Source organism: Prionailurus bengalensis, chromosome A1 (genome assembly GCF_016509475.1).
Source record: "Prionailurus bengalensis isolate Pbe53 chromosome A1, Fcat_Pben_1.1_paternal_pri, whole genome shotgun sequence".
NCBI classification, from domain to species: domain Eukaryota; kingdom Metazoa; phylum Chordata; class Mammalia; order Carnivora; family Felidae; genus Prionailurus; species Prionailurus bengalensis.
The window spans coordinates 21,328,883-21,353,694 of NC_057343.1; the positions used below are offsets into that span (position 1 = coordinate 21,328,883).

The following is a 24,812-nucleotide window of genomic DNA, read 5'->3' on the forward strand; positions in this document are numbered from 1 at the left end:
TCACCAAGAGAAATCTAAGTTAGACAAAAGGAGTAATTGTGAAGACTGTTAGCAGGATACAATGCCAATGAGTTTGCCGAGGATTTTAAAATTAGTCATCTGTCTTCACCAGTGGCTGTGACTAATTAAAAATCATGTCACCATATCCAGAAATGCAAACTGGCTATAGCCACAGCCAACTTCAAGCATATATTACTATGCCTCCGGAACTGATGTAAAAGTCCTGTTCAGCCCAGAAATGGTTCCTGGGATATTTCTGTACAATGTGAGAATTCAGGAATTTACTTTTAAGTGAGTATTGAAATAAACTTTGTGAGGCAGGCAAGCTACATGAAGCTAGATAAACCAGAGGGTTTTTTTTTAAGTGTGTTTATTCAAAATTAGAGAAAAGCCACTTAATTCACTATATATCACGCCTACATTTAGATATCTCAACATCATATATTATACGGCAACCAGCTTTTGCAAAATAGTACAATTCCCAATCAGTAATAAGGAATTTTGGAATTCAAAAGTGCACATTGTTCTTAGGCTAAAAATAGCAGAAAATCTCAATTCCTTAAATACAGAGTAATCTCTTATGATCTCTTTAATTTATTGCACTTCCTGTGACCAACAAAAACTTACTGAATACCTATTATGTCTATTATGTGTAAAGCTTTCCATCAAACTGAATGTTTAAATATAAGGAAAAAAAGTTCAGGAAAAAAAACACTCAAAGAGTTTTTAAACCATTTTAATATGTTTTGAAAATTGCCTTATACATTTTAGACATGATAATGTAATTTAACTAGTTCATATACATTCTTTCTTTCCCATACTTAGTAGGCATGTTTTCTCAAATTTCTGAGACCTATATAAAATTTATTTTCAAATAATGCTTTAAGAGCCTAAGACTTTAAGAGCACATTTTGGAATTGTGACACTAATTCCTGCAAATTCATGTCTACTTGCACATGAATGTGTATAATTCTGAGACCAGCTCCCCCCTCCCCCCCCACACCCCCCTACTCCCGCCTGCCCTGCCCCTGGGGATGTCTGATCTCCAGTCTGGGAAAGGAAAGTGCCTCCTCCACATCCTCTCCCAGGGTCTCTCCCCAGGCCTGCGTCCGTGGGGAGAAATGCTGACTCACAGCTAGTCGGGTTAGCAGCTAGCCATTCCCGGCCCTGCTAAGTGGGACAACAGAGCAGACCAACCCCGTGGGTGTGGAGAACTGTCGTTCTGCTCTCCAGAGGGCTGTGGGAAGAAACACCCCAAAGCCTAGAGTGTCTGGTGGACTGTAGGAGCTACAGGCAAAACCTTAAGCACAAGGGATCAGAATGTTCAGCTGCTACGGGGGGAATAACAGAAAAGGAAGAGAAAGGAAATTAAAGGTCAAGAGGACAGAGAAGGCAAAGGAAGAAAAAAGAGAAATAAAGAAGTGCCTAAGGTGAAGTGGTCAGTGGCCTGCCCACCCTTTCTTGGAGTTCACTATTGTTCCCCTGCCCCTCCCTCTTTCTGCAGGATGTGTCCCTGTCCCTGGAGGCAGCCAGCCAACAAAGTGTCTCCATGACTAACAAATAATCTTTGGCCAGACAACCGCCAACTTGTGCTTATTTGATTGCTCACTAGATTCCCTTCCAAAAGCTTTTCACTTTTTCATTCCACAAAGGAGAAAATTCAATGGAAGTGACTTGCCCAAGAACATAGTTCAAGCTATCTCTTGTCAGCCAGACCCAGGGGTAAGTTCCTGTTCTGTCCTGGGTAATACCCCATTTTGACAATAATCTATGATTCTATGCACTTTAGGACCCTAAGGGCCACATTTAATTATCCCAGAAATTTAAATAGTATTAACAATAAAACAAAACTTTTTTATTTTCAAAAGCAGTTGTCTAATTCTAGTTATAAGTTCTAGAATAAACAAAACTAATCAATGATAAGTAAAAATCAGAACAATTGTTGCCTTGGGAGTGAAGCATGGGAACTGACTGGGAAGGAGCAAGAAGGGAACTTTCTAGAATGATAGTAGTGTTCTATATCTTAATGGTGGTTTGGGTTACACAGTTGTATACCTTTATCAAAGCTTTTCCATTGGTACATTTACATTTATAAATTTCACTGTATGTAGTTATCACCTCAAAGGGGAAAAAAAGGTATAGAAAATCATTAACTCCAATTAAAGATAATGCTGAAGTGTCTAGGGATGAAGTGTTATGATGTCTGCAATTTACTTTAAAACGTATCCAGGGGCGCCTGGGTGGCACAGTCGGTTAAGCGTCCGACTTCAGCCAGGTCACGATCTCGCGGTCTGTGAGTTCAAGCCCCGCATCAGGCTCTGGGCTGATGGCTCGGAGCCTGGAGCCTGTTTCCGATGCTGTGTCTCCCTCTCTCTCTGCCCCTCCCCCGTTCATGCTCTGTTTCTCTCTGTCCCAAAAATAAATAAAAAACGTTGAAAAAAAAAATTTTTTTTAATAAATAAATAAATAAATAAATAAATAAAGTATCCAAAAAATAAGATGTGTTAGTAAATAGAGAGAGGGATAGATACATGAAGATCTACATGTGATAAAGCAAATATAGCAAAATGTTAGTTATGGAATCTAAATGGTGGGCATATGGCTGTTCACTATCGAATTCTTTCAACTTTTCTGGAGGTTTGAAAATTTAATGATAAAATGTTGGTGGGGAAAAAAAGCATTTGACAATTGTTACTGGATGTGAGATTTTATATTTAGGTACATCCTTATGATGACAGGTGTTATATCTGACCTTAATATCTGTATGATATATATGTATAATATACCTATTGTAAGTGTATATATGCCACAGATACATACACATACAATTTATGCTTTATACTAAAATAATAGAGTGACTAAAAAGACATTGTATGACTTAAGAGCATCAAAAAGATTTTATCACATGCACAAGCGACATTTATTAACATGAGACAAGAACTTTTATCTGTTGATTCACAGTTTTACATGCAAAAAGTATGCACAGAAGTATACTGGGCACCAGCAATATAGACAGATACCCTAGGAAAAATGTTATATATGGGGTGATAAAACAAGCTTCTCTACGTCTCCCCTCGCTTTTCTATCCCCATATGATATCTCCAAATTACTAGCTCCTTTAGATTTGATTAAAAAAGCACCAATTTTAAAACTAACTTGAAGTAGACATGAAAAGATAAATGAAGGGGGGGGGATTAAGCTCTTACTGAATATGAAAAACTTGGTCTTTATTGTTGCAGAGTATTTATCCTATGTAGGCCATATAAAATCAGCTACAAAGAAAAAAAAATGCTTAATGAGCAGAAATAAGAACTAAGTTTCTCCTTATAAATTCTATTATAATAAAAAAAAATAACTTGGTCTTTATTTATGACTGCCCCCTTCTAAAGAATTTGAGGTGCTTCCAATAAAAAAATACATGCAATAATCAAATAAGAAAGGAGCAACAAGATTAGGGAAAATATAAGTAAAACTGGTGATTTTAGATCAATAAAAAGAAACACACAAATATCACAACATAGAAGCCTAGGATAATAGCTACAGTTGAGCTTTATATTTGTTTCTGAGCTACAGAGAAAAGTAACAACCAGTTAAATTTACTTTTCCAATTTAATATTTAGCACAATGTTCTAAAGCAATTTTGTCATATGAAACTTCTCCAGATTATTCAGTGATGTCACTGACAGTCCCCTCAAGACCATTCCTACTAAAACCAAAAATGCAGTAAATCCTTTTCTACACCTATTTCTCCTTATATTTTTTAATAATAAATAAATAAATAAATAAATAAATAAATAAATAAATAAAACTAGGACATAAGAATGATTTTCCCAAAAAGCAAGAACTTGTAGTAAAGGGAATCTCAGGTGATAGAATTAGATACCACCTCCAAAGGTGGTTGGAATAGATAAAATAGAAGTAAATAAAATAAGTTTTTATCTCGGGGCACCTGGTGGCTCAGTCAGCTAAGCATCTGACTTCAGCTGAGGTCATAATCTCATGGTTTGTGAGTTCAAGCTCCAAGTCAGGCTCTGTGTTAACAGCTCAGAGCCTGGAGCCTGCTTTGGATTCTGTGTCTCCTTCTCTCTCTGCCCCTCCCCCACTTGTGCTCTGTCTCTCTCTGTCTCTCAAAAATAAATAAATGTAATATAGATAGATAGATAGATAGATAGATAGATAGATAGATAGATATATCTATATATATATATTAGAGTGTAATAAAGAGATGTCCCTTTTCTGAAAACTGTACCCATTCCCCCACCTCCTTCTCTCCCTCACCCTAGCCATTCTCCTTCACCCTTGGGGTGGAGGTAGGGGTTACTCAAGCCACCTTATTTATTCTGCTCAATTAGGGCCAAGTGGCTACCCGGATCAGAGAAGCTCAGAAGGGTGCATCTACAGAGAGAAAACAAAACTGACCACAGTAAGAAGCAGAGGCTAAAGGTACAGATAAGAGTCTGTGACTTTTGGTCTTCTTCCTGTTATTCCCTAAGGCCTGGGGGAATTCTGGGAATGCTGTGAGACAACAGCATTGTGGACTTTTAATAAACGTCCCGTTTTTCTTGGATAATATTAAAATGCAACCAATGAATATAATTTCATGAGCAGCTTAGAAAATACATTCCATGGGGCACTTGGGTGGCTTGGTCGGTTGAGCGTCCGACTTCAGCTCAGGTCATGATCTCATGGTCCGTGAGTTCGAGCCCCGCGTCGGGCTCTGTGCTGACAGCTCAGAGCCTGGAGGCTGCTTCAGATTCTGTGTCTCCCTCTCTCTCTGCCCCTCCCCTGTTCATGCTCTGTCTCTCTCTGTCTCAAAAATAAATAAACGTTAAAAAAAAGAAAAAGAAAATACATTCCATGAATGGGAATTTTGTTGGTTTGGCTTGATTCAAGCATTAGAACTTGTAGCATCGAGAAGAAAAGATGAATTCTACCATAAATACCACCTTTCTCAGCCAACCTTTGATGAAGGTGTTAAAGAGCAGACAATTGGAATAACGTCCTCCTGCAGGGCCTGATGTGCTAATGCTCTGGGCTGATCCATAGTCTTCAAAAACCTCGCAAGCAGATAGTCACATCTTTTTTGAAAACTTGGTAGAAACTTTTCTGGACTTAATCCAGATGGGCTCAATCAGACCCAGGAGGTTAATCAAGATCAGCAATCTAGAGAAGATCAGCACTCACCAGGCAGATGGGCTTTACACTGTTTTGGCAGCAATAGGGAGTCCTTGAGCTTTTTTAAATGTAAACCTCATGATCAAAAGTGTTTATTATGTCAGAATCTAAATGAGGCCAGTTGTTCAAGAGCTACAGAGTTGGGGAAAAAAATGTCAAGTAGCCATCCAGAACCTCCAATGGTAGTTTTTTATACGGACTTGTCATTTTTATTATAAAAATAATGCACACTTATTGCAAAAAATCCTGAAAACATTGAAAAATATATAATAGAAGACAATTAAAGGGGCGCCTGGGTGGCTCAGTCGGTTGAGTGTCCAGCTCTTGATTTCAGCTCAGGTCATGATCCCAGGGTTGTGGGATCAAGCCCTGTGTCAGGCTCCATGCTAAGCATGGAGCCTGCTTTGAATTTTCTCTCTCTCCCTCTTCCCTCTCCCACTCATGTGCACAAGTGCTCTCTCTCTCACTCTCTCTAAAATTAAAAAAAAAAAAAGAAAACAATTAAAAACCCAATCTCCTAGGATAATCACTATCAATATTTTGCCATATATCCCTCTATACCTTTTTCCTAGGCTTATGAAAACAACTTTTACCATAAAAATATTTCATCTATATATACAATTATGTAACCTTAGCAATTAATTATAAATGTATGTCAATGTTAAAGACTCCACATCATCATTTTAATAACTACATAACTTTCCAGTAAAGGGACAAGCCATCAAATAATTTATTTAACTGATTGCCTTTTATTGATTTCTGGGTTTTGGTTATTATAAAGAGCACTGAAATGAAGAATATTCATTTAATGTTCCAGTTAATCCATATTAACTTGTTCAGTAATCTCCCCTGAATAATTCCCCAATATAATTCTTCAGTCAAAGAAGCTTAAAAAGCTCTTTAAAATTTGCTGTGTTTCAGGGTGCCTGAGTGGCTCAGTCGGTTAAGTGTCTGACTTCAGCTCAGGTCAAGATCTCGTGGTTTGTGAGTTTGGACCCCGCATCAGGCTCTATACTGACAGCACAGAGCCTGGAGCCTGCTTTAGATTCTGTGTCTTCCTCTCTCTCTGCCCCTCCCTTGCTCATGCTCATGCTCATGCTCTGTCTCTCTCTCTCTCTCTCTCTCAAAAATATATAACCATTAAAAATTTTTTATAGATAAATAAAATTTGCTGTGTTTCACTCACTTGAAGGAATTTCTTAGTGGTAAGAAGTTCATAATAAGATTAAATTAGATATATTTCCAAATGGTTCTTCCATGTTCTTTTCTGCAGCATGCTTCCTTAAACTTACTATTATTTTCTAGGGGCTCTAGGTTTTGTTTGGCTTCTTTTGTTTTCTTGTGGGTACCAACTATCTTCTTCAAATCCAAAGTCTGGTGAGCAGACCCTACATTTAGCCCAATAAGATGCCCTCTTCTTGAGAGCAGTCCAGAGGCTTAGACAAATAGAAACCAATGGGTAAGATGAAAAGCCCTTCCTTCCCCTATAGTCTGCTTAATGCCAAAATTTCAAGGGTACAATTATGTATGCAAATGAGCCCAGGAACACCAGGTCAAATGTATGGGAAAGAAACAGCCGCTTCCAGAGGACCAGGAGATAGTGTTAGACTTACCCAATATAGTCTACACTTGCCCATGTAATGGACACTCTCGTGAAGACATCCCAAAATTTATGCTATCATCTGACGTTTAGCAATATTAAATTATATTTATCTATTAGTTAAGAAAGTAATTTTCTGTTTTAAGTTATACAACTACCCCAAGAGGAATGACCCATGGGGAAAAAATTCTTAAAATCTTCATCCGATAATGCCTCAGCACCAAAGAATTGTCATAGTGCAGATGAAATATAATATGCAGACACCTCAGAGGGAAGGTATCACAGCCTATCACCTCCAACAAGAGAACAGAATTTATAGAAAATTGGTCCTTGTCATATGAGCCCAGATGCACAAAGACTACTTTCAAGCCTCCTGTTAGGGGTTGAGTGGTATCGGTTGAATGGTATCCCCCCAAAAAATCCACATGTTGAAGTCCTGACCCCCCAGTATGTCAGACCCCTATTTGGAAATAGGGTCATTGCAGATGCAATTAGTTACTTAAGATGAGGTCATACTGTAGTATATGGGCCTCTAATCCATGTGACTGGTGTCCATATAAAAAGGGGCAAGTTGGACAGGGAGACAGGCATAGAGGGAAGACAAATGTGAAAACATGGAGGAAGAAGGAAACCACCAGAACTAAGAGAGAGAAGCATGGAACAAATTTCTCCCTCACAGCCTGCAGAAGGAACACTACTGACATCTTGACCTCAGACTTCTGGCCTCCAGAATCGTAAGACAATAAATTTCTGTCAGTCTAAGCCACCCAGTTTGTGGCACTTCGTTATAGCAGCCCTAGCAAAATAATAAACTGATCTATCCACCTTTAACACCAGAAAGGAGAAATGCATAAAACACTAAAAAAGAAAAGGGATTCACTTTCCAAATTCCTACTCTTCTTTGGAAATACGTAAAACATTAAACTACTGAAATTAAGTCATAGCATCGGACATTTGATTACAGCCCAGAACAGAAAAACCCCCATCATTGGGGAATGAAATAACTTGCCTGTAGAGCTATTAGGTAAAAGAGCTGAGGTCTGACCCAGGCCTGTCCAGAGACAGTCACTCTGCCTTCTGCTATTTCTGGCAGGCTTTCACCTCTCTTCTGAACCCTAACCTGTCTCCCCTTTTCTCCTCTCTGGCCCTCAGATACTCAAGGCCCACATGCTGCCTATAAGCCATAACCCCCACTACAGCACCCTACCCAAACCAACCCTCCTCCAGAGAACCACATTCCAAAATGCACCTTCGTTCCTCCCCTTTGCTCAACAAACAAAACCCCCAGACCTTCAGAATCAGATCTCTTCTAGGCATTCAGAAGAAAGCAATCTGAATAGCTAAAGCAACTGACACAAACGTGTATATAAGATATACAAATGCCTGAGGAGTTTATAAACCAAAAATCTGTCTGGCAGAATGTGAGCTGAATAACTTTAATAAGATGCATTTTAGGTGTTACTTGATAATCCTGGGAAATTTACAGCTCAGGGTGGCTGGCTTCTCAGGAGAGCCACGGAGAGTTATTGAGTGAAGAAGAGGGTCAATACCCCAAGTTGGAGACAGGGCACGGGGGGAGATGCCGAGAAGAGAGCGACAAAAGATAGCTTATCTAAGAGAACTCTTAGGTAGACATCATACTTAGCCTGTCCCACCATTTTGCCTAACACAGGATCGAGAACTTTAGTCAGAGCATTGACTCTCAAGTGCTTTTAGATGTCATGATAACAGCACCTTTACTGAGCTTCTTCCATGTCTCAGCCACCACTCTCAGCACTTCTTAGGTATTACCTCATTTCATCGTTAAAACAATGCTATGCTAACAAGTGGGTGCCATAATCCCTTTTATACATGGAAAAACAGAGGCACCAAAGGGCTAAGTGATTTGTCTAATACGGAATAAAACCAGTGTCCAAACCCAGGCAGGCCAACCTCACAGGCTCCCACTCTGACCACTGCTCTATGCAGGCAAACCTCATATGTGACATGGGCTATTATTATTCCAGCAAAAACATACAGTAGTGAATTAAAGCATCTGCCCGCCCATCTGAGATACAGCAAATGTTTCCACTTAGAAGCCCAACGCCGACCTAAGTAACTCTGACAGGCCAGCCTGCTGGAGCCACCAGCCACACCTGTGCATCCAGGTATGTCCTCAAGTGTCACTCAAATGATAGGAGTGACTACAAGAGCCCAGCCTCTGGAACCTAGTTTAAATAAGTAAACAAATCTAAAAATATGACTTCTGCCTGGAGGACTCTGGCTATTCCTTGTGGCTCAGATTCCAATTGTGCCTTCTCACTGTATTCCACTGGAGATGACCGAGTGGCATTCCGGACACAAGTCAACACCTTAAACACAAAATCAAGAGGCCTACTCCCTGCCCCCCTCTGGGGCACTCCACAGTGGCAGTCCAAACAGCTTGTCTGAACTGTCACACTAAAGGAACTTATTTCCAAACAGAACAGAAGGAAGGAAAAAAAAAAAAAAAAAGTCCCAAATGTCTGCTCTCCTTCCAGGATTTAAAAGGCCTGATGTAAGAAAGTAAAAATAACAAAATTAAATGTGTGAAATTCTAGTGAGTGTAATGCTTCCAATAGTTTGTTTTACCGTAAATTCTTAATCTGCCTGTGCCTTTTCACTTCAGTAAAGGAAAAGTAAAGTGTATCAGTGCCTGCCTACAAAAAAAAAACAAAACTGTGGCTGAACCTAAGGCTCTCTCAGAATGGATGTGATTTCGGAATATAAATCTGAGCTTGCGGTGGTTTTCAGTTTTATTTCTCAATAAACAGGGCAGCTCTAAGAATTTCACATGCACACACACACAGAGCATACAGGTACTTCTCTTACAGAATGATCCTAGGGATAACAAACAAAACAGTGATGTCTATGCCTCTGCCAAGACAGGACCCGCTCACACTTTCAGGGAGAGCCTGATAGCTGCTCTTAGGGCCCGTCAGAGTGGTCCTCATCTAAGTACACCCAGGCCTCAGGCCCCATCGGAGAAGGGATTGATGAGTTCCCATTTCTAGAAACCGGCAAGCCTCCTGCATGCAACAAGGCCTGAGTCTTTCCTGACCCCCCAGCAAGGGCATTACATTAGCTGCAACAAGCCTGATGGGCTGAAGTGCAGAAGACACAAAAAAAGGGTGAGGGGTGGAATCTCCCCCTCCAGAGGATGGGAGCAGCACTGCCTAATGGAAGGTGCAGATCACAAGGACGGGGAGCTTGAAAGAGGGGCTGAAGAAGAAACAGAAAGGAGTAAGTGGGAGCAAGAAAGGGGGCAAAAGTGAAGGACACCTGCTCTAGCCAAAAGGAATAGTGTTTCTCCCAAAGAAAGTACCTGTGGGGAAGGAGGTAATGAGGTAATGAGTAAGCTGGATCAAGCCTTTGACCCTTCTTCTATACCAAGCAGGTGAATCAATTACCTCAATCCATAATGGTCTTGGGTAGATTGCACCTGGGGAAGAGCAGCAAGGAAGGAGGTCCCAGAGACAGGAGCAATGACCACCATGTCATCGTTCATGAGGGAGGGGGAAGAAAAGCAGGAAGAGGAAGAAGAAGGAGAAGAAGGAGAAGAAGAAAAATTGCGAGGCAGGATGAATCTGGATCGGCCCTGGGACTCGGTAGTAGAAAACGCCTTTGAGTGACTTGGAGGAGATAGCACATTCCTCCAGACTCATGCTATGAAAAGGCCACGAAAAGGCCATCCCCCACGCTCTTCACGGTCTATTCCAAACCAGTGCTGTTCTATCTTTCCTGAAAAGCCTCTTCCTTTGAAGCATGTGCTATTCTGTAATACCATCCTCTTCCATAGCCTCCCCGGGGCTGCCTGAAGGCTTTGGCATCTGGCTCTAAGTCTTTCTCTCTCTTAGAGTCCTGCCAACATCTGGCTAACTTCAGTGTTCATGTTGATGACCTGGCCAATCTGATTTCCTCAGTATTCACGGGGTGCCAGGCACCATATCTGTACCTTTGCCTCGTTATCTGTAACCTTCACAACAGACCTATAGGGATGCTATTTAGAGATAGCAAGGGCTAGGATTCTAAACCATGCTGGTCAGACTCCCAAGTTCATGTTCTCCTCTCTTTGCAACACTGGCTCAGAATGCACCTAAAATATAAACCTGAAAATCCTGCTCTCTGACTATACATTCTTACATTGCTACCTCTCCCATTAAACCTCTTCCTCCACCTCATCAAACGTCTAACCCGTCAACTGCTGCCTTTACTCCCAGCTTATCAACCCTTCCTGACACTTCTTCCTTCCATACCTGTGGCCAGAGGAAATGCCAGGAAAATCCCTCATGAGACTGTTTCTTTGGCTCAATGCCCATGTAATGAACCCTCTCCCTTTGATCACCAGACTACTGATTAAATTAGTAAAACCCTTTAGGCCTAGAATTGTAAGCAATGTTATGATGGTGATGTAAGTGCCAGTTTGAACTTTTAATAAGTGTGTTAGATTGCTTGGAACCAGGTGGAGAGAAAACAGCTGATGGCAGGTGGCAATTGATAAGAACCATGGCTATTCCCAGTTAGCCTCATAAAAATGAGGCCCTGTGCTTTCCCTTGAGCTCCTTGGGCCTCTTGATCTAACAGAAGCACACTCTAACAATGATGTCACTGCTAGCATCAGCTGAAAGACATGCTGTCTCTTTCCATCCTGAAGAGAGTGACTCAGCACTCTAGGGGTTCCATAGGTGGCTGACAAAAATCCCTTTACCCTTCCATCGATATCCACCCACTACCACTGAATGAGAGGGAAAGTAAAATGTAGCCTTCACTGGGGACCTCCCTTCCCTCTTCTCCAGAACCAAGATTTGCAGGGAGGGTTGGAGAGTGGATAAAGTGGACTTTTGCAGTTTGAGGTGAACACGTAAGTACACCTATGTGTCCTCTGTCACTGGGCATGACAAAAATGTAAACAAATATGAGATAGATCTGTAATGAGTTCTGAACCCATCAATAACACAGACAATGATTCCCAATCACTTCAACGGTGTTCTCATCAACATCTCCATTCTCTTGCTCTGCTGTCCTACTCTTCCATCCCCTCTCCTGATAATCCCCAGAAACTCTCTGATTTCCCCAATTCTGAGAGTTCTGGTACTCTTGGAGAGAATCACAAAACTATGTTGATAACCTTAATTACAAATTTAGGAGCTCCAATCTCTGCTCTTCTCTAAATATTCCTCTACTGTGTTTCCCTTTAGCAGCACTTCTAAAGCTGTTCCACGTTCTTCAAATCCCCTACCCCCACCCTGGCCCCTTTATCCTAAGACAACATTGCTGCCTAACTTCCAGAAACATAAAACAAAACAAAAACAGCCATCCACAACTTCCATCCCTTCCACCTTTCATGTTTTATTTTCACCCATCTTCTCCATTTCCTTCTTGTCGAAAAACAAAAGTATCCTAGTCCTTTCCAGGACCAGTCACTTCACTTGCATGTTGGTCCCATCCTTGCTTTGCCTTTCTAAGATGTTTCATCACTTCTTGAGTCTTCCCCATCCAAACAAGCCATCAATAAAGCAAGCCTCTCCTCAGTTCCACCTCATCCTCAAACCACCCTGTGGCTGCCCTTCATTCACAACCAAGTCATAATTTTGCTCCCAATCCTACTCCCATATCAAAGTTCCCCATGGAAAAAGTCAACATTTTCCAGTGCATCAAACCCAGTCTGCAGTCCTCATCTAACCCTCTTCTCCGAAATTATGGCATCGCCATAAATTGGTCTCGTGTGAGTTAAAAGCAGGAATACTGGAGTCAGTGGCCTGAGTGCACTGTTTGAAAACAAGTTGGTAGAAACCAGTTTGTAATTACAATTACAATTGACCTTGTGTTGAATTACTCAGCTATAGCCTCAGTTTCCTCATCCTAAAAAAGGGAAAATATACTAATGGCTCCTTGTATTTAAAGCTTATTAGCTAGGTTCACAAATGAAGAGGTAGAATTTGAAATAGCGAAAAGCTGGATTGGAAGTCAGGAGAATGCAGATTTAATCCCAGCCAGAGAATCTTTGTAATAACAAGATCTCTGGGCCTCATTGTTCAAATAGACTGGGTGATCATGAAAGCCCTTTTGCCCTAAACATTTCTTTTTTTTTTTTTAATTTTTTTTTTAACGTTTATTCATTTTCGAGACAGAGAGAGAGATAGAGCATGAATGGGGGAAGGTCAGAGAGAGAGGAAGACACAGAATCTGAAACAGGCTACAGGCTCTGAGCTGTCAGCACAGAGCCCAACGCGGGGCTCGAACTCACGGACCGCGAGATCATGACCTGAACCGAAGTCGAACGCCCAACCGACTGAGCCACCCAGGCGCCCCTGCCCTAAACATTTCTACAACACAGAGAGTTTGGCAACAATTTGAGAAAATGTACAAATGAGTGTTGTGTGAGCAAACACATAATAAGGGCTTCAGGGAGAGGGAAGAGCAATAATACCAGGAAATTTGAAGGAATTTTAGGGTCCAAAATTCCTTAGGGTCCTTTTAGGGACCCTAAAACACAGGGAGGATTTTGACTGAAGTAAAAGAGGAGGCAAAGATTTCTGAGTTTGAGAAGCAAAACAACAAAGGCCTGGAGTGATTTCAGATGCACCAGGATGACCTCTCAGACAAAAGTATCTTCCTCATCTTGTCAGCAGGTTCTGAATGTCAGTAAATGGTTTTGAAATGATTGTTAACCCATAAATATGTTGTTATTTATAACTGATAAAAGTGAATGTGACCTATGATCTTCAGCCATTAAAGTCATTTGTAGAAGAATGGTGAACAAAGGATGTATTTCATGGTATTTGCTCACAACGATGGTTGTCTCTAGGCAATAGTTGTAAGTGACTTTTATTATGTTTATCTATATTTTCTAAAATGAACATGAATTGTTATTGATAATTAGAAAGAATAAAAGCATATTTTTAAGGTCTTAAATGCAACAAAGGACGTGGTGACATCTTAATCCATTAACAATAATGGGAGGGACTGATTGACAAATGGCTGGGACTCTGTTGAAGGCACAAAGGTGTCAGGGGCACTGGGAGAGCTGTTACAAGGGGAGATAGCAAAGCATTGGCAATATACTTTGCCTAGCTCCTAAACTTGTCTCGGCAACAGTATATTTGAATCTCTTCAAGGCCATTTTGTTCTTTTTAACCCCCAATTTTATTTCTAGTATCCAAAAGGATTCAAAGATTTTACTAATTGCAAAAGATCTCTTTTTAAGTGTTAATTATATCAAGGGTAATGCAACTACTCATTCTTTTTCAGTGATAAATGTCTGTCTGTTATTCTTCACCTCAGTCCTTACTCTCAGATTTGTGGAACCTCGGAGTAATTAATGGAGTTCTGAGAAGTGAAAGGCTGGGCAGGATGACTCATATGAATAAGCACGATGGGGATAGTTTTTTACAGCTACAGATGTATTTTTAATTCATTCTCTTCTATTAAGGTTTTTTGCAGACTTTCCGCCATTATGGCCTCAGAGAAAGGGAAAAAGCAACTCCTTCCTCAGGAAGGAGGACAGGATTTAGAAATATTTCCTACCAACCAGAAGGAGAAATTAAAACCTTGCAGTGAATGGTGACCTTAAATAAGAGATATAAGCAGGGAGACAAGCATGGCATGGTTTCTTTGCCTTAGGCCTAAATCTCAACATGAGATATTATTAGGTAAAGGCTGAGGTAAAAGTAGAGGGGTTTCTGTCCCCACTTCCTATTGGAACTCCAGGAGGAAACTGCATCCCAGAATGACTTCCAAACTAATATGGACGAGTCTCATGAGAGGAAAAATGGTGTGATTAGAAGAAAGAAAGTCTGAGGTAACACCCCTAAGTCTTCCTCAGCTTGCATGCAGCAAGGAAGGAATCCAGAAATTCCCATGTGCCCCCATGGAAGGATTCCTGGTGAATTTCCAAGGAAGTTGCCAAGCAGCAGTGAAGAGACCCTGTAGCCAAGGACCATGGAGAAAACCACCCCATCTAAGAATAAATGAGTATCCCAGCAGGCCTCAGGATCATGTCTGCACCAGCCAGAGATGAGGTGAGTCAAGTTATCTAGGGAGGACCAAGCAGAAGAACCCAAGAATGAGAGAGACCCAAGTTCACAGGAAGTAGATACCAGAGGACTGTTAGTGACCTGCAGATAAGTGACATTGGTGTGGAGAACAGAGGAGAGCACAAGGGCCTACATGTGTGGAATTGAAGCCTCCTCTCTGCTCAGAACTTAAAGTCACTTAAGACCAGCAGTGCTCCAGTAAATGTTTCAACAATGGACTCTCCAGAGAGGAAAAGCCCTAGTTTGTATCACGTGGAGATTTTTATGCTGTGAATACTCCCACCAAGGCAGACTTGAAGCTACTAACATTACACCATTGAACTTGGAGTTGGGAAGAGATGAGATATCTCCACTTACAGATAAAATAAATAACTTCAGTTGTATGGATAATGTCATTCAGTAGTTAGGAAATGATGAGTTTTGAATCTTACTTTCTTTTTAATATTACTTCTTTAATTGTAAGTTGATAGAACTTAATTGTTAATAAAGACGGTGTATAAAAACTGAGTTGTACAAAATTGCCCAAAATTTAGCAATTCTGATAAGCCATCGGAAGCCAGCTGAGCCGCCCACTGCTTAAGAACCTGTACCCATTTTCTCCCAATGTCATCTTGGAGAGGTACGGGGAAGTGGAAGGAAAATTAAACAACTGGGTCACTTACCCAAAATAAATTACCGCTAATTGATGTCAGTGTCTACTACCACCTTCTCCACCATCATTTCTGACCTTGAAAGCTCAGAAAGAAGGTAAAATCAGTTACAAAATATATAAAGAAACTATACTTTCTTTGCACATCTTAGAATTTTTGTGTGTATCAATTAGAAATTCTGTGCTGAGGATCGCCTGGGTGGCTCAGTCGATTAAGTGTCGGACTTCAGCTCAGGTCATGAGCTCGCAGTTTGAGGGTTCAAGCCCCAAAACAGGCTCTCTGTGGGCTCTCTGTTGTCAACATGGAGCCCACTTCAGATCCTCTGCCTTTCTCTCTCTCTGCCCTTCTCTGGCTTGTGCTCTCTCTTTCTAAAAGATAAACATTTTTTAAAAATTTTTTAAAAAATAATAAAAGTATACTTAAAAAAAGAAAAGAAATTCTGTGTCAAGTAATGAAATCTTCCAGTGAGGGTAACTTATGTGAGTGGGGGTATATTTTTCTCACATAATGAACAGTCAGGCCTGTACTTCATGGTCACAAAATGGCTGCCCCAACTCGAGGCAATACATTTACATTCAAGCCAAGATGAAGGGACAAAAAACCCAGCAGTTTCTGTACCCTTTTAACAGGAGCACAGAAACTTTCCTAGAAATCTTCCTTCTCTTGACCCTCCCCACTTCCCTCCTCCCGGTGGACTTGTGTTGCTTAAGTCTTACTGGTCAGAACTAGGTTACTTCACCACTTCTAGCTGCAAGGGACACTGGGGAAAATATTCCAGTGTCCTAGACTGGAATTAGCCTAGACCAGTCAGGATGCAACTGCTTAGGGCTAGGCATGTTGCTGCCAATATATGAAGAAAACCAGAGTTCTGCTAGCAAGGAAGAAGGGATAATGGAGAATGAGCAAGCTGGAAGCAGAGTCTAGGACAACATAAAACAGTATTTCTGACGCTAATCCACACTGAAAGTGGAAGAACTATTTTAAATGGAAAAGAGTCAAGATTGGCATTTGTTTGCCAAAGCATACAATGGAAATTCAGGAAAAGCCTGCAAGTATCTCTCACATCTAAGGCAGAAGTTATCAGAAACGCAAAGGCCTGGAGGTCTTAGCTGCTGCCCAACCTCCTGGCCCCACTGGCCATCAGGCTGCTTTAGCATCCGTTGGTCCCCTCAGACTCCTAAGGGAAAGCACTTCCTTTCAGCCACTTCAAGGTCAGGAAATGGGATAAAGACAATGAAGTCCAATGGTAAAAACGTTCCCATCAGGAAAAAATTAGGGAATAAGAGACTCTGGTTGTTTAATATTTTAGGTTGCTCAGAGCTTTTATCAAGTAGTGCTTTCTAGGGACCTGAGTCCCACTGGCACTTTCCTTAGTACACACTTGAAGTATCATTTATGAAGCTGGGGAGAGCTGCAGGACTGAGAAGGAAAGTAAAAAGAAGGTCCTTCCTTCCCTGCCCCTGCTGAACCTCCAGACCAGCAAAGGTTAATTACTAGAATATTTGGGGCTTATTCCTTGGGAAAGGAGCTGAATGACTAAATACTGTTGAGTGCTGAGTCCCACAGCCCATCAGCAAACAGAGCCTGCCCTGCTATGACCGACAGGGCGTGTGCCTCTCATTTGGCCAATAAACTACTTCTACGAGTCACACTATATCCAGGAAAAAGGCAAGTCACAGATGTCCCAGAGATGGAGGCTGAAGGTCCTAGGGGTGAAATATTAACTACCAGACAGGAGTTAAATGTTAAATTAAAAATTCTACATTAGCAGGGCGCCTGGGTTGCTCAGTTGGTTAATGATCTGACTTCGGCTCAGGTCATGATCTCACTGGTTTGTGGGTTCAAGCCCTGCATTGGGTTCTGTGCTAATAGCTCAGAGCTGGACACTGCTTCAGATTCTGTGTCTCCCTCTCTCTCTGCGCCCCCTCCACTCATGTTCTCTCAAAATAAATAAACCAAAAAAAAAAAAAATTCCACATTAGCTTTGCTGAAATAAAATGTGGGCCTTTTAATTGAATATGTTGAATAAATGCAAATAATTTCAAGCAAAAAAAATTTTTTTTCAAGCAAAAAAGATCTGATTCATCCGACCACACTGCAAAAATCACATATATGAATTAAGTTTATTCTTCTAGTAAAACATAATCCAGTGCTTTCCCATCATATAATACTATCTTACCTAAAGAACATTGACAAAGTAGCATTTTGAATTTTTTTGTTTTCCATGTTTCTTAACCAAAGTTCTCTCCTTGAAGTCTGTATTTGTGGTGGTGGTAATGGGGGCGGGGTGGGGGGGGGGGGGCGGGCAGTGGTGCCTATGTAGGCACATTTGCTGCCTATGTAGACAAGTGCTCAGACTTGAAAATGTTAACTAATTTCATTTTCTTGATAAAGTTTGTGACCAGAACTGAGTCATACCAAAAATATCTCTACAAGATTTGACCTTTTACTTAAATCCCACATTGAGATAATACACTTAAAATGGTTATCAATAAGACCTTTGTTCTTAAAAGCACATTTAAAATAAATCACTTTTTAAAAGAAGAAAACTGTTTTCAATTAAGTTCTTTACAGGCAATCAGATTGAAAGTTATGTTTGCCCTTTTATTTTCTTTATACATAAATTACACCCAAGAGGCCATGATAATAGCACTATACAAACTTTGCTTTACCTTTGTATTTACTTCTTGTCAAAATAAGCTCTACAAATTAATTTGTTTTTAGAGTGCTTTATGACCAATAAGCCCCAGGGTGAAAACAATGCAGGCAGTAACCATTTTTTATTGTTCACCAAAAAAAAAACAAAAAACAAAAAAAAAACACCTAGTCCAATCATATAAGGATAAGTGATTCTTAATTCCTTTTGATGAAGAGTTTACTTGTAGTAGAAAAATTTCACTCAATTCTAATAATGTTTTATCATTTAGAAAAGTTTTAAAAACAGACTTTTTGCTTGAGTTCCCTGAGCAAGGTGACCCTTCAGTGATACCTAGTTGTTAGTATTACAACTCCTGTATGTTTTAACTACCTAACTAACATTGTCATTGAACTTCTGTTTGCCCCATAAAACGCTGAAAGCTTACTACATAGATATATAATCTGAAAAGTATTAATTCTGAAATATATTTCCCTTACTTCTCAAATTTCCTGTTTTTCCCTTTTGGCGTGGCCCTCCATCCCATCCATGTTAAAGGCTTTTTTACGAGGGGCAGATTTTGCATTTTCCTTAGTGAGTTATTATTAACGTCCTAGAGGGGGAAAATTCTTATCTTAGCAAGCAGAAGTCTGGAAGAAAATTAATTTGGTAATGAAGTAATTTTATATATAGGTATTTATTTTTATGTATTTAGTTGATATATAAATTTAATCCATAAAATGAGCTTGCTACTTCTCAAATTAGCTACGATAAGTGAAAGATTTTAAAATTGGATCTCATGGGGTATTTGTTAAATTACTCCTCCTCTACCTCTCCCACCATAGCCTATATAGGTTAACACAGGATGAGACCCCAGAGCCCAAAGTAGGATTGGAAGAGATGTCTGTTCCCCAAACTTAGCAATGAGAAGAGTTAGAGAAGAGTTCAGGGATTTGAAGAAGCTGAAATTTTCATCAATGCAAAAGGGCAAACACAAGGCTGGAAAGGAAAGACATAGGCCAAGTTTGATATGCTTTGGGAGTGAAGAACGGGAGATGGGAATAAAGAATAGTTCAGAATAGGCTCTGGAACAAGGAGGGCACACTCATACCAGTCTTGAACCTTTGAGGGAAGGACAAGGATGGAAGAAGGTTCAGGTGACCAAGCAGGGAGTCTGATTTGAAGCGACAAGGAACAATGATAAGAATGGCCATAAGACAAAGATTCCACTAAAACAGAGAACTATCAAGCAATATTCCTGATGAACAGAGATGCAAAAATCCTCAATAAAATACTAGCAAACCAAATTCAACAATATATTAAAAGAGTATTCACCACAATCAAGTGGGATCTATTCCTGGGTTGCAAGAGTGGTTCAATATTCACAAATCAAATCAATCAATCAATGTGATACACATCACATCAATGAGAAAAAGGACAAGAACCGATTATCATTTCAATAGTTGAAAAAAAAAAAAAAGCATGTGACAAAGTACAGCACCCATTGATTGTAAAAACCCTCAACGAGGTAGGTTTAGAGGAAACTTAACACACAAAAAACCTCAACACAATAAAGTCCATCTATGAAAAATCCACAGCTAACATCATCCTTAATGGGGAAAACCTGAGACCTTTTCCCTTAAGGTCTGGAACAAGACAAGGATGTCCACTCTCACCACTTTTATTCAACATAGTCCTGGATGTCCTAGCCACAGCAATCATACAACAAAAAGAAATAAAAGGCATTCAAATTGGTAAAGAAGAAGTAAAACTTTCACTCTATACAGATGACATGATACTAATGTAGAAAAACCTAAAGACTCTACCAAAAACTGCTAGAACTAATAAATGAATTCAGTAAAGCCACAGGATACCAAATCAATCTACAAAAATCTGTTTCATTGCTATACACTGAAGCAGCAGAAAGAGAAATTAAGAAAACAATCCCACTTACAACTGCACCCAAAATAATAAGAATCCTAGGAATACACCTAACCAAAGAGGTGAAAGGCTGAAAACTATAAGACACTGGTGAAAGAAACCGAAGATGACACAAAGAAATGGAAAGACGTTCCATGCTCATGGATTGGAAGCACACATACTGTTAAAATGGCTATATTACCCAAAGCAATCCACATGTGTAATGCAATCCCTATCAAAATACCAACAACATTTTTCACACAACTAGAACAAGCAATCCTAAAATACGTATGGAACTACAAAAGACCCCAAAGAGTCAAACCAATCTTGTAAAAGAAAAAACAAAGCTGGGGGCATCATAATTCCAGTCTTCAGGTTATATTACAAAGCTGTAGTAATCAAAACATTATGGTACTGGCACAAAAATAGACACATAGATCAATAGAACAGAATAGAAAATCCAGAAATAAACCCACATTTATATGGTTAATTAATCTTCGACAAAGCAGGAAAGGATGGCAAAAAGTCTCTTCAATAAATGATGTTGGGGAAACTGGAAAGCAACATGCAGAAGAATGAAACCACTTTTTACACCATACACAAAAATAAATTCAAAATGGATGAAAGACCTAAGTGTGAGACCTGAAACTATAAAAATCCTAGACGAGAACACAGGCAGTAACTTCTTTGACATCAGCCATTGCAATTTCTTTCTAGATATGTCTCCTGAGGAAAGGGGAACAAAAGCAAAAATTAACTTCTGGGACTACATCAAAATAAAAAGCTTCTGTACAGCAAAGAAATAATCAACAAAACTAAAAGGCAACCTACTGAATGGGAGAAGATATCTGCAAAAGACCTATCAGATAAAGGGTGACTATCCAAAATATAGAGAACTTATAAAACTGAACATCCAAAAAAGAAACAATCCAACTAAAAAATGGGCAGAAGGCATGAACAGACATTTCTCCAAAGAAGATATACAGATGGCCAACAGACACATGAAAAGATGCTCATCATCACTTATCATCAGGGAAATGCAAATCAAAACCAATATGAGATATCACCTCACACCTATCAGAGTGGCTAAAATCAACAACACAAGAAACAACAGGTGTTCACAAGGATGTAGAGAAGAAGAAACACTTGTGCACTATTAGTGGGAATGCAAACTGGTGCAGCCACTGTGGAAAACAGTATGGAGGTTCCTCAAAAAGTTAAACATAGGACTAACTACATTATGATACAGCAATCCCACTACCAGGTATTTACCCAAAGAATACAGGAACACTAATTTAAAGGGGTACATGCAACTCTATGTTTATAGCAGCATTAATTTCAATAGCCAAGATACACAAGCAGTCTGAGTTTCCATTGACTGATGAATGGATAAAGATGTGATGTATATGTGTATACACACACACACACACACACACACACACACACAACCACGCTGGAATATTATTCAGCTATAAAAAAGAATGATATTTTGGAGCACCTGCATGGCTCAGTCAGTTAAGCGTCCAACTTTGGCTCAGGTCATAATCTGGGGGTTGTGGGTTTGAGCCCCAAGTCAGGCTCTGTGCTGACAGCTCAGAGCCTGAAACTTGCTTCAGATTCTGTGTCTCCCTCTCTCTCTGCCCCTCCCCTGCTCACGCTCTGTCTCTCTGTTTCTCAACAAAAAATAAATGTTAAAATTTTAAATGTTAAAAAAAATTTTTTTAAGAATGAAATTTTGCCCTTTTTGTGACACCATGGATGGAGCTAGAGAGTATAATGCTAAGGGAAATAAGCCAGTCAGAGAAAGACAAACACCATATGATTTCACTCATGTGTGGAATTTAAGAAACAATACAAACAAGCAAAGGGAAAAACAGGAGAGAAAGAGAGAGACAAAGCAAGAAATAGACTTTTATTTATAGAAAGCACGCTGATGGTTACCAGAAGGGAGGTGGGTGGAGGGATGGGTTACATAGGTGATGGGAATTAGAGAGTGCACTCGTGATGAGCACCAGGTGATGCATGAAACTGTTGAATTACTATATTGTACAACTGAAATTAATATAACACAGTATGTTAACTAACTGGAATTAAAAACTTAAAATTGTCCATAGACTTCAGGTAAAATCAGTATTTCTCTTGAATCTTTCCTTTTGGGCCAGTTACCGGACCAGAGATCTCTGAGAAAGTTCCCCACAGAAGTAACACCATTACAGCATATGTTTTCTCCCAGTTAATTGGATTAAAACCATTAGGAGCTGAGTCTCCATGCCTCTTATATAAGCCTCTTTCTGTGAGAAAGAGCCTCCTGCCCAGAAGGCCCATCCCACCTACCAGATATTTCCCTGTGATATGGCCCAAATAACCACCAATTGGATCACCTGTAATCTGCCCACAGAATTCTTGCTCAGTCAAATTCTCAGGTGAAGAAAAGTTGATAATCCAAAACCCAACAGGCATCATATTGAGGTGAGTCAGCTCCAGCAGGCTTCTCTGAGACAATCCATGTTAGCTGAAGCTAATGGGGAAAAAAAGCCACAAGAATTCTTCTTTTTTTTTTTTTAACTATGGAATGCTTCACAAATCTGCGTGTCACCCCTGCTCAGGGGCCCTACTAGTCTTCTCTTCATCATTACCATTTTAGTACATGTGCTGCCAAAGTGAGCACAAGCACAGGATTTCTTTAAGCTATCATTCAGGCAAAAATTCTAACTGTTCCTTTTGAGGTGGGTAGACCATTTCGATTTCATGGAATACGAATATGAACACCTTCTTTAGGAAAAAAAATCATTTCTTACAGAACAGAGAATGTTCTATCATTTCTTGCTGCCAAAGACAGCAATATAAAGTATATACCCTAAGTTGTTAAATAAAGTAGAAGGAAAATGATCTACAGATTAATATAACTTCTTGAGAAAAACACTGGCAAAAAATAATCTTATTAAAATTTTCTCATGCCTTTCCTTTCGCTGAATTCTAGAAGCATGATCACGTCCATCAAGTAATAGCCATATATATAAATGGAAATTGAATGGTAAATTATATGTTCCTACATTCTTCGTGAGTACTGTGACGGATAAATTTATGGGTCAACTTGATGAGGCCACAGAGTGCCCAGATAGTTACTCAAATATTATTCTGGGTGTGTCTATGCGGGTGTTTCTGGAAGAGATTAACATTTGAATTGATAGACCTGGTAAAGCAGATAGTCCTGGCTACTGTGGGTGAGCCTCATTCAATCAGTAGAAGGCCAGAATAGAACAAAAAGACTGAGTAAGAGAGAATTTCTTCTGCCTGACTGCATTCAAGCTAGGACATCAGTCTTTCTCCTGCCTTCAGACCTGAACTAAAACATCAGTTTTTACTGAGTCTTGAGCCTTCAGAATGGAACTACACCAATGGATCTGCTGAGTCTCCAATTTGCCAACTCACCCTACAGATCTTGGAATTTGTCAGCCTCCCAACTGCATGAGCCAATTCCTTATAACAAATCTCTTTATAGATAGAGCAGGGATTGAGAGAGAGAGAGGAGAGAAACATATACACATTCCATTGATTCTGTTTCTCTGGAGAACCTAACTAATACAGATGCTTGTATAAATTTAAAGCAAAGTTGTATAAAGAATAAAGATACACCAAGAAGATTTAGTTGTTTCCCTCTCCCCCCCAGACCACAGCCATATGTCCTGCTCTGGTAGTAACTCAAAGAATCGTCTGAGATAAAAGTCACACCCAGACTAAAAATGAACTAGCCACAGCCACCACCACCGCCATCATTCAGTTAGAGCAATTTACCTCTAAATCCATCACATTTATATTGCCTTCTTTACAAGCCATTACAAAGGAGAGACCAAGAGGGGAAGTGAGGAGTATTACTTCGGGCCTGCTGTTTGTTATACATACTGTAACTGTACCTGCATACATACCTCCCCTTATTGTGGCCCCACTGACTTAGTGAGAGTGAAGGCAGATTGGCCTGGTTGTGAGGGTCTTAGACAACTTGACTGAATATATTATATCAGTGTGAGAGCAAGCAATATGTTCCACGCCAAGATTAAAGAGTAAATAAAAGCAAAACTTTCATACTGCTATGAAGATTTTAGTCACCAGAATTCCGGGGCAAGAGTAGCTTATGCTTACAAGAAAAATCACCAGCGCTAGACAGTACATGTTCCAGAAGACTGCACACACCAAAGAAAGTCAGTATGTGATGTGTGAGGGCTCAGAATGGGAGAGCCACCCACAAGTGCACTCTAAGCAGAGCAAGAGGGAGCTTTTCGCTCTCACTTTTGCCATGAGTGGGAGGCTGGCAAAAAAGAAAGAAAGAAGTGTAAAGGGAATTTTTAGGAAGATTTCTGTATGCTTTCACTATGTGAAATCCCTCTCTGAAATCCCATAAAAATAAAACTTAAGAATAAATATTTACATTATTCTTCAAGGTTTCTCAAGCTGGACTGTTGCTGAATGTTGCACTTAAGTGAGATTCAACCCGTACAAGGAAGCCTGGATTTGTGTGAGTTTCATTGCATTTAAACAAAGCCCATCTTCAGGTTTCAACATCTTTCTCAATCCCAGTCAGGGCAGACATTTCCTATTACTATAACAATTTACAATCCACAATAAATAGTGCAGGCCATTATCAAGAACAGTAGGATTGAGCTTTGGTGGTCTGGGTGTTTATCTTCAGAGATCTTAGCCTATTCTTATGAATCTTAGTGTCCTGTGGCACATGGCACCCATCAACCAACTCAAAAACTCAAATTGGGGTGTGTCCAACA

General features: G+C 40.0%; 1 non-coding gene across 1 annotated transcript; it reads right to left on the reverse strand.

The window, feature by feature from the left end:
- Positions 1 to 22,595: 22,595 nt before the first annotated feature.
- LOC122496529 lies at positions 22,596 to 22,702 on the reverse strand. Its single transcript, XR_006300849.1, has one exon. It is a non-coding gene; the product is annotated as a U6 spliceosomal RNA (small nuclear RNA).
- Between the last annotated feature and the right edge of the window lie 2,110 nt (positions 22,703 to 24,812).